The sequence below is a fragment of the Bombina bombina genome, chromosome 1 (assembly GCF_027579735.1).
Source record: "Bombina bombina isolate aBomBom1 chromosome 1, aBomBom1.pri, whole genome shotgun sequence".
NCBI classification, from domain to species: domain Eukaryota; kingdom Metazoa; phylum Chordata; class Amphibia; order Anura; family Bombinatoridae; genus Bombina; species Bombina bombina.
In genome coordinates, this window is record NC_069499.1 from 572,059,460 (window position 1) to 572,070,928 (window position 11,469).

Sequence of the window (11,469 nt, forward strand, 5' to 3'; positions counted from 1 at the left end):
CTAAATCTCGAAAGGCAACACTACCACTACATGGGTAAACACGAGTATTTTGCAGATATTACTTTTATTTGGGAACAGGGCCTCGCTAACCTAGAATAGCTGGCTCAGATTCAGTAGTGGGGACCTTGCAACTTGTTTCACACGTCTTCCACTTTTTTCTCTCTTCCCTTTCTCTATCATTCCTTTTTTCCCTCTCTTCCTCTTCCCCTCTTCCTTTATAAATAATTCCTGATGGATTTAATGGGTGATATACTGGGAATTAGTTACTAGTTTAAAAAAAAAAGTTAAAACATTTGGGATCATTTGATTTATACATAGGCATGTATTACGGCTGGTTGTATGACCTCTATTGTTAACCATGAATAATATGCTGTAATATGTTATTCTTTGAAACCCAATAAAAATTATTGAATCAAAAAAAAAAAAAAAAAAAAGCAGACATGTTTCACAGTCAAAAAAGTTGACTGGGGGAGCTGGGGGAGTGCCGTTGATGTGGAGCAAGACGCAGCAGCAGAAGAGGACTCAGCCGAGGAAGAGGTTATGGAAGAGGATGGAGTAGGAGGAGCAGAGGAGGTAGCAGCAGGCCTGCCTGCAAGTCGTGGCGGTGTCACCAACTCCTCTGCAGAGCCACGCATTCCATGCTTGGCAGCTGTCAGCAGGTTTACCCAGTGCGCAGTGTAGGTGATATACCTGCCCTGACCATGCTTTGCAGACCAGCTATCAGTGGTCAGATGGACCCTTGCCCCAACACTGTGTGCCATACATGCCATTACTTCCTTTCGCACAATCGAGTACCGGTTGGGGATTGCCTTTTGTACAAAGACATTTCGGCCGGGTACCTTCCACTGCGGTGTCCCAATAGCTACAAATTGTTTGAATGCCTCAGACTCCACCAGCTTGTATGGTAAAAGCTGGCGTGCTAAGAGTTCAGACAAGCCAGCTGTCAGACGCTGGGCAAGGGGGTGACTTTGGGACATTGGCTTCTTACGCTCAAACATGTCCTTGACAGACACCTGACTGTGGGCAGATGAGCAGGAACTGCTACGGAAGAGAGACGGAGTGGCGGATGGTTGAGAGGGGGCAAGGAGGACAGCAGTGGTTGACGTGGCTGAAGATGCTGGACCAGGAGGAGGATGGCGGCTTTGAGTTTGTGTGCTGCTTCTACTCATGTGTTCATCCCATCGGCGTTTGTGATGTGAGATCATGTGCCTTCGCAAAGCAGTTGTACCTAGGTGGGTGTTGGACTTCTTTTGGCACAGGTTGCAAATGGCATCGCTGTTGTCAGAGGCAGACACACACAAAAAATGCCACACTGCTGAGCTCTGCGATGACGGCATCCTGGTGGTGGCAACAGCATACGTTGATTGGCGTGCTGTCTGGCTGACCCCGGGTGCCGATGCATGCTGTCTGACTGTGCCACTAGATCCTTGCGACGACCTCCCCCTGCTTCCAACTCGTCTCCTTCTCCTCCTCTCTGTCTCCCCATCTGAACTTTCCCCCTCTTCTTCTTCTCTTCTAGCGGGCACCCACTTCTATCTGACAAATTAACAAAGGAAGCAGCAGCGGGTACAACATCATCATCATCACACCGTACGTCCATGTCTGTAATGCTGCCTAACTGAGACATATCACTGTTATCTACATCCTCTGTCAATGATGGTTGCACATCACTCATTTCTTCAAACTGATGTGTCAATAACTCCTCTGACAGATCAAGTGAAGCGGCTGTGGTGCTAGTGTTGGTGGTGGTGGCAGGCGGGTGAGTAGTCACTTGAGAGGTGCCCGAAGCTAAGCTGGAGGTGGATGGTGCGTCAAGGTTCCGAGCGGAGCTGTAGAAGATTGGGTGTCCTGTGTTAGCCAGTCAACTAGGTCCTCCTCAGAACTTTTTGCGTTCATGGTACGTGGCCTCTGAACACTGGGCATTATTGTAGGGTCAAAGGGAATCACAGCACCACGACCACGACGGCACCTGTGGGGTGGCCTGCCTCTGCCTGTCATTTTTTTTTAAAATGTACACTTACACTACTATTAAACAAAATATGAGTGGTGCCACTGAGCAAGTGGGCACAGTATACGCTGTGAGCCTGACACAAAAAAGCAGACTGATGTTTCACAATCCAAAAAGTTTATTTTTTTTAAATGTACACTTACACTACTATTAAACAAGATATGAGTGGTGGCACTGGGCAAGTGGGCACAGTATACGCTGTGAGCCTGACACAAAAAGCAGACTGATGTTTCACAGTCAAAAAAGTTTATTTTTTAAATACTTACACTACTGTTACAACAGATATGAGTGGTGGCACTAGTTGGCAAGTGGGCCTGGCACACACGCTGGCAGGCAGGCAACTGCAATTAGATTACACTAGCAGACTGATGTTTCACAGTCAAAAAAGTTTTTTTTTAAAAATATTTACACTACTGTTATAACAAATATGAGTGGTGGCACTAGTTGGCAAGTGGGCCTGGCACACCCACTGGCAGGCAGGCAACTGCAATTAGATTACACTAGCAGACTGATGTTTCACAGTCAAAAAAGTATTTTTTTAAAATATTTACACTACTGCTATAACAAATATGAGTGGTGGCACTAGTTGGCATGTGGGCCTGGCACACACGCTGGCAGGCAGACAACTGCAATTAGATTACACTAGCAGACTGATGTTTTACAGTAAAAAAAGTTTTTTTAAAAAAATATTTACACTACTGTTACAACAAATATGAGTGGTGGCACTAGTTGGCAAGTGGGCCTGGCACACACGCTGGCAGGAAACTGCAATTAGATTACACTAGCAGACTGATGTTTCACAGTCAAAAAAGTTTCTTTTTTAAATATTTACACTACTGCTATAACAAATATGAGTGGTGGCACTAGTTGGCAAGTGGGCCTGGGACACACGCTGGCAGGCAGGCAACTGCAATTAGATTACACTAGCAGACTGATGTTTCACAGTCAAAAAAGTTTTTTTAAAAAATATTTACACTACTGTTACAACAAATATGAGTGGTGGCACTAGTTGGCAAGTGGGCCTGGCACACACGCTGGCAGGCAGGCAACTGCAATTAGATTACACTAGCAGACTGATGTTTCACAGTCAAAAAAGATTTTTTTTTAAATATTTACACTACTGTTACAACAAATATGAGTGGTGGCACTAGTTGTCAAATAGGCCTGGCACACACGCTAGCAGGCAAGCAACTGCAATTAGATTACACTAGCAGACTGATGTTTCACAGTCAAAAAAGTTTTTTTTAAAAATATTTACACTACTGTTACAACAAATATGAGTGGTGGCACTAGTTGGCAAGTGGGCCTGGCACACACGCTGGCAGGCAGGCAACTGCAATTAGATTACACTAGCAGACTGATGTTTCACAGTCAAAAAAGTTTTTATTTTAAATATTTACACTACTGTTACAACAGATATGAGTGGTGGCACTAGTTGGCAAGTGGGCCTGGCACACACGCTGGCAAGCAGGCAACTGCAATTAGATTACACTAGCAGACTGATGTTTCACAGTCAAAACATTTTTTTAAAAAAATATTTACACTACTGTTACAACAGATATGAGTGGTGGCACTAGTTGGCAAGTGGGCCTGGCACACACGCTGGCAGGCAGGCAACTGCTATTAGATTACACTAGCAGACTGATGTTTCACAGTCAAAAAAGTTTTTTTTTTTAAATATTTACAATACTGTTACAACAGATATGAGTGGTGGCACTAGTTGGCAAGTGGGCCTGGCACACACGCTGGCAGGCAGGCAACTGCAATTAGATTACACTAGCAGACTGATGTTTCACAGGCAAAATTACACAGGCAAAAAAAAAAACTACTTATGTTCTAGCCCTAACAAGGGCTTTTTGGGGTGCTGTCCAAATACCAGAGATCAGATGAGTCCTTCAGGACTGTAGTGGACACTACACTACACTAGTCTAGCTATCAATTTCCCTAAAAAATCAGCAGCAGCTACACTGTCCCTCCTCTCACTAACAATGCAGGATCAGAATGAATCTAAAATGGCTGCTGCCCAGGAGCTGGGAGGGTCTGGGAGGGAGTGTCTGCTGCTGATTGGCTGTAATGTGTCTGCAGACTGTGAGATACAGGGTCAAAGTTTACTCAATGATGACGAATAGGGGGCAGATCGAACATCGCATATGTTCGCCCGCCGCGTTCGGATTTTATGTTTTATCCCAGGAGCCTAGAGAAAGCCAGTGAAGGGATTGGCAGAGGGGTGTAACAGATGACGAGCAATGTTTAAAGAAAATCAGCCTGACAGATGCATTAATAATGGACTTTAAATAAAGTAGACAGCAGCTAGGGAGACCAGAGATGTTGAAGTTGCAATAGTCAGGGAAGGAAATAATGAGAGATTGGATTCAAATCTTATTTGTGTTTTGTGTGAGGAAGTGGCAAATTTTGTAGATGTTTTTAAGGTTGAAATGGCAGTAACTTGTCAAAGACTGGATGTGAGAAGTGAATGAAAGGTCTGAGTCAAGTGTGATCCCAAGGCAAGTAAGGGTAAATGTCTATTTTGTAGAGGTGCATTTGGGTGTCATCGGCATACACATGATACTAAAACCCATGAGACTTAAAGGGCCACTAAACCCAAAATCTTTCTTTCATGATTCAGATAGAACATACAAATTTAAACAACATTACAATTTACTTCTATTATTTATTTTGCTTCATTTTTTAGATATCCTTATTTGAAGAAAAAGCAATGCACATGGGTGAGCCAATCACATGAGGCTGCTATGTGCAGCAACCAATCAGCAGCCACTGAGCATATCTAGATATGCTTTTCAGCAAAGAATATAAAGAGAATAAAACAAATTAGACAATAGAAGTAAATTAGAAAGATGTTTAAAATTGCATTATCTTTCTAAATCATGAAAGAAAAAATGTGGGTATCATGGCCCTTTAAAGGGACACTCAGGTTAAATTACATTTTCATGATACAGATACAGCATGCAATTTTAAACAACTTTCCAATTTACTTCCATTAAAAAAAATGTGCACAGTCTTTTATATTTACAATTTTTGAGTCACCAGATCCTACTGAGCATGTGCAAGAATTCACAGACTATACGTATATGCATTTGTGATTGGCTGATTGCTATCACATGGTACAAGGGGAGTGGAAATATACAAAACTTTGAAATTTGTTATAAAAAAAATCTACTACTCATTTGAAGTTCAGACTAAGTGCTATTGCATTGTCTTGTTATCTTGCATTTGTTGATTATGCAAATCTAATGTGTTGACTGGTCCTTTAAAGGGACAGTATACTGTAAAATAGTTTTTCCCTTAATGTGTTTACAATTGCTTTTTTTACCAACTGCAGAGTAAAAAATGTATGAAAATTAGCTTTTTAAGGTTTATTTCTGTATATTAAAGTTCTGATTTTGTGTTTTGAAGCCACAGCCTAATAAAATAGGTTGAGCTTGTAGGTATAATCAGATCTCATTACTGTATCACATTGTGCACATATACCTGCTTCTTTATCTTATATCTGTCCTTAAAACAATCACCAGTACTTTCAGAGAACAATGGAAAATCAACATTTTATTACCTTATCTCTGCTTTATCACACTGGGAGTGTAATTTCTTCTGCTGGCTGTGTTTACAAAGCTTATCTATAGCTGGTACGCGCGGCCACAAACTTTCAGAATAGGTGGGGATACCACATGCTAAATTAACAATTTCAAATGCCAATATAAGGGTAAAGGAGCTACTTGTAAACAATTTAATACACTCTAGCAGGTAAAGTGGATCATTGGGAACAAATTAAAGGGGAGAAAATTTTTGAGTAAACTGTCCCTTTAATGAAGGAACCTAAGGATGATAGTTTGAGAAGAGAAGGGGACCAAGAACAGAGCCTTGTGGCACGCCAATAGAAAGTGGTAATGGGGAAGAATAATACACTAAAGGTACAGTTAGACAGGTAGTAGGAGAACCGTGAAAGGGCTGTGTCGCAAATACCAAATGATTGAAGGGTTTGGAGAAAAAAGAAGGTGGTCAACAGTATTAAAGGCTGCAGACAGGTCAAGAAAGATTTACAGAGATAAATGGCCTTTAGATTTTGTGGATAGTGTTCATGTCATGGTATAGTATGGTATAGTATGGTATAGTGGAAGCACTACTTTAATGAAAGCTGCAGGTACAGAAGAAAAAACAATATCATAGTGAGTAGTAAAAATTCTACTTTAGTTGCACTTAGTAGTTTAATGTCCCTTAATAATAATAATAATAATAATAATAGGTTATTTCAAGTCTTAAAAAGCTCTAAATGTTACAGGGCCATTTTGGATTGTGCTTGAGCACAACATTTAAAGGGATATGAAACCCAAATGTTTTCTTTCATGACTCAGATAAGCAGGCAATTTTAAACACCTTTCTAATTTACTGGTATTATCTTTTTTTTCTCCATTCTCTTTGTATCTTTTTTTGAAAAGCAGGGACATATGTTTAGGAGCCATCCTTTTCTTAAGGACTATATGGCAGCGATTTTGCAAGAATGTTATCCCTTTGCAAGAGCACTAGATGGCAGCACTATTTAATGCCATGTAGTGCTTCAGATGCCTATCTAGGTATCTCTTGAATAAAGATTATTGACTGTGGTAGCAAATGACAGTGTTTAATAATCTTAAAACATTTCTTTTACAATGCAGTACTTGATTGTTAATATATATGCTATGAGTTAAACTTACTTTCTCCAACATAGGTGTGTCCGGTCCACGGCGTCATCCTTACTTGTGGGATATTCTCCTCCCCAACAGGAAATGGCAAAGAGCCCAGCAAAGCTGGTCACATGATCCCTCCTAGGCTCCGCCTACCCCAGTCATTCTCTTTGCCGTTGTACAGGCAACATCTCCACGGAGATGGCTTAGAGTTTTTTAGTGTTTAACTGTAGTTTTTCATTATTCAATCAAGAGTTTGTTATTTTCAAATAGTGCTGGTACGTACTATTTACTCAGAAACAGAAAAGAGATGAAGAATTCTGTTTGTATGAGGAAAATGATTTTAGCAACCGTAACTAAAATCCATGGCTGTTCCACACAGGACTGTTGAGAGCATTAACTTCAGTTGGGGGAACAGTTTGCAGTCCTTTGCTGCTTGAGGTATGACACATTCTAACAAGACGATGTAATGCTGGAAGCTGTCATTTTCCCTATGGGATCCGGTAAGCCATGTTTATTACGATTGTAAATAAGGGCTTCACAAGGGCTTATTTAGACTGTAGACATTTTTTGGGCTAAATCGATTGATATTAACACTTATTTAGCCTTGAGGAATCATTTATTCTGGGTATTTTGATATAATTATATCGGCAGGCACTGTTTTAGACACCTTATTCTTTAGGGGCTTTCCCAAAGCATAGGCAGAGTCTCATTTTCGCGCCGGTGTTGCGCACTTGTTTTTGAGAGGCATGGCATGCAGTCGCATGTGAGAGGAGCTCTGATACTGATAAAAGACTTCTGAAGGCATCATTTGGTATCGTATTCCCCTTGGGTTTGGTTGGGTCTCAGCAAAGCAGATACCAGGGACTGTAAAGGGGTTAAAGCTTAAAACGGCTCCGGTTCCGTTATTTTAAGGGTTAAAGCTTCCAAAATTGGTGTGCAATATTTTCAAGGCTTTAAGACACTGTGGTGAAAGTTTGGTGAATTTTGAACAATTCCTTCATGTTTTTTCGCAATTGCAGTAATAAAGTGTGTTCAGTTTAAAATTTAAAGTGACAGTAACGGTTTTATTTCAAAACGTTTTTTGTACTTTCTTATCAAGTTTATGCCTGTTTAACATGTCTGAACTACCAGATAGACTGTGTTCTGAATGTGGGGAAGCCAGAATTCCTATTCATTTAAATAAATGTGATTTATGTGATAATGACAATGATGCCCAAGATGATTCCTCAAGTGAGGGGAGTAAGCATGGTACTGCATCATTCCCTCCTTCGTCTACACGAGTCTTGCCCACTCAGGAGGCCCCTAGTACATCTAGCGCGCCAATACTCCTTACTATGCAACAATTAACGGCTGTAATGGATAATTCTGTCAAAAACATTTTAGCCAAAATGAACCCTTGTCAGCGTAAGCGTGGATGCTCTGTTTTAGTTACTGAAGAGCATGACGACGCTGATATTAATATCTCTGAAGGGCCCCTAACCCAATCTGAGGGAGCCAGGGAGGTTTTGTCTGAGGGAGAAATTACTGATTTAGGGAACATTTCTCAGCAGGCTGAATCTGATGTGATTACTTTTAAATTTAAATTGGAACATCTCCGCATTTTGCTTAAGGAGGTATTATCCACTCTGGATGATTGTGAAAATTTGGTCATCCCAGAGAAACTATGTAAAATGGACAAGTTCCTAGAGGTGCCGGGGCCCCCAGAAGCTTTTCCTATACCCAAGCGGGTGGCGGACATTGTTAATAAAGAATGGGAAAGGCCCGGTATTCCTTTCGTCCCTCCCCCCATATTTAAAAAATTGTTTCCTATGGTCGACCCCAGAAAGGACTTATGGCAGTCAGTCCCCAAGGTCGAGGGAGCGGTTTCTACTTTAAACAAACGCACCACTATTCCCATAGAGGATAGTTGTGCTTTCAAAGATCCTATGGATAAAAAATTAGAAGGTTTGCTTAAAAAGATGTTTGTTCAGCAGGGTTACCTTCTACAACCCATTTCATGCATTGTCCCTGTCACTACAGCCGCATATTTCTGGTTTGATGAACTGATTAAGGTGCTCGATAGTGACTCTCCTCCTTATGAGGAGATTATGGACAGAGTCAATGCTCTCAAATTGGCTAATTCTTTCACTCTAGACGCCTCTTTGCAATTGGCTAAGTTAGCGGCTAAGAATTCTGGGTTTGCTATTGTGGCGCGCAGAGCGCTTTGGTTGAAATCTTGGTCGGCTGATGCGTCTTCCAAGAACAAGCTACTAAACATTCCTTTCAAGGGGAAAACGCTGTTTGGTCCTGACTTGAAAGAGATTATCTCTGATATCACTGGGGGTAAGGGCCATGCCCTTCCTCAGGATCGGCCTTTCAAGGCAAAAAATAGACCTAATTTTCGTCCCTTTCGTAAAAACGGACCAGCCCAAGGTGCTACGTCCTCTAAGCAAGAGGGTAATACTTCTCAGGCCAAGCCAGCTTGGAGACCAATGCAAGGCTGGAACAAGGGAAAGCAGGCAAAGAAACCTGCCACTGCTACCAAGACAGCATGAAATATCGGCCCCCGATCCGGGACCGGATCTGGTGGGGGGCAGACTCTCTCTCTTCGCTCAGGCTTGGGCAAGAGATGTTCTGGATCCTTGGGCGCTAGAAATAGTCTCCCAGGGTTATCTTCTGGAATTCAAGGGACTTCCCCCAAGGGGAAGGTTCCACAGGTCTCAGTTGTCTTCAGACCACATAAAAAGACAGGCGTTCTTACATTGTGTAGAAGACCTGTTAAAAATGGGAGTGATTCATCCTGTTCCATTGAGAGAACAAGGGATGGGGTTCTACTCCAATCTGTTCATAGTTCCCAAAAAAGAGGGAACGTTCAGACCAATCCTAGATCTCAAGATCTTAAACAAATTTCTCAAGGTCCCATCTTTCAAGATGGAAACCATTCGAACTATCCTTCCTTCCATCCAGGAAGGTCAATTCATGACCACGGTGGATTTCAAGGATGCGTATCTACATATTCCTATCCACAAGGAACATCATCGGTTCCTAAGGTTTGCATTCCTGGACAAACATTACCAGTTCGTGGCGCTTCCTTTCGGATTAGCCACTGCTCCAAGGATTTTCACAAAGGTACTAGGGTCCCTTCTAGCTGTGCTAAGACCAAGGGGCATTGCAGTTGTACCTTACCTGGACGACATTCTGATTCAAGCGTCGTCCCTCCCTCGAGCAAAGGCTCACACGGACATCGTCCTGGCCTTTCTCAGATCGCACGGCTGGAAAGTGAACGTGGAAAAGAGTTCTCTATCCCCGTCAACAAGGGTTCCCTTCTTGGGAACAATTATAGACTCCTCAGAAATGAGGATTTTTCTAACAGAGGCCAGAAAGACAAAGCTTCTGGACTCTTGTCGAATACTTCATTCCGTTCCTCTTCCTTCCGTAGCTCAGTGCATGGAAGTGATCGGGTTGATGGTAGCGACAATGGACATAGTTCCTTTTGCGCGCATTCATCTAAGACCATTACAACTGTGCATGCTCAGTCAGTGGAATGGGGACTATACAGACTTGTCTCCAAAGATACAAGTAAATCAGAGGACCAGAGACTCACTCCGTTGGTGGCTGTCCCTGGACAACCTGTCACGAGGGATGACATTCCACAGACCAGAGTGGGTCATTGTCACGACCGACGCCAGTCTGATGGGCTGGGGCGCGGTCTGGGGATCCCTGAAAGCTCAGGGTCTTTGGTCTCGGGAAGAATCTCTTCTACCGATAAATATTCTGGAACTGAGAGCGATATTCAATGCTCTCAAGGCTTGGCCTCAGCTAGCGGGGACCAAGTTCATACGGTTTCAATCAGACAACATGACGACTGTTGCGTACATCAACCATCAGGGGGGAACAAGGAGTTCCCTAGCGATGGAAGAAGTGACCAAGATTATTCTATGGGCGGAGTCTCACTCCTGCCACCTGTCTGCTGTCCACATCCCGGGAGTGGAAAATTGGGAAGCGGATTTTCTGAGTCGTCAGACATTGCATCCGGGGGAGTGGGAACTCCATCCGGAAATCTTTGCCCAAGTCACTCAACTTTGGGGCATTCCAGACATGGATCTGATGGCCTCTCGTCAGAACTTCAAAGTTCCTTGCTACGGGTCCAGATCCAGGGATCCCAAGGCGGCTCTAGTGGATGCACTAGTAGCACCTTGGACCTTCAAACTAGCTTATGTGTTCCCGCCGTTTCCTCTCATCCCCAGGCTGGTAGCCAGGATCAATCAGGAGAGGGCGTCGGTGATCTTGATAGCTCCTGCGTGGCCACGCAGGACTTGGTATGCAGATCTGGTGAATATGTCATCGGCTCCACCTTGGAAGCTACCTTTGAGACGAGACCTTCTTGTTCAGGGTCCGTTCGAACATCCGAATCTGGTTTCACTCCAGCTGACTGCTTGGAGATTGAACGCTTGATTTTATCGAAGCGAGGTTTCTCAGATTCTGTTATCGATACTCTTGTTCAGGCCAGAAAGCCTGTAACTAGAAAGATTTACCACAAAATTTGGAAAAAATATATCTGTTGGTGTGAATCTAAAGGATTCCCTTGGGACAAGGTTAAGATTCCTAGGATTCTATCCTTCCTTCAAGAAGGATTGGAAAAAGGGATTATCGGCAAGTTCCCTGAAGGGACAGATTTCTGCCTTGTCGGTGTTACTTCACAAAAAACTGGCAGCTGTGCCAGATGTTCAAGCCTTTGTTCAGGCTCTGGTTAGAATCAAGCCTGTTTACAAACCTTTGACTCCTCCTTGGAGTCTCAATCTA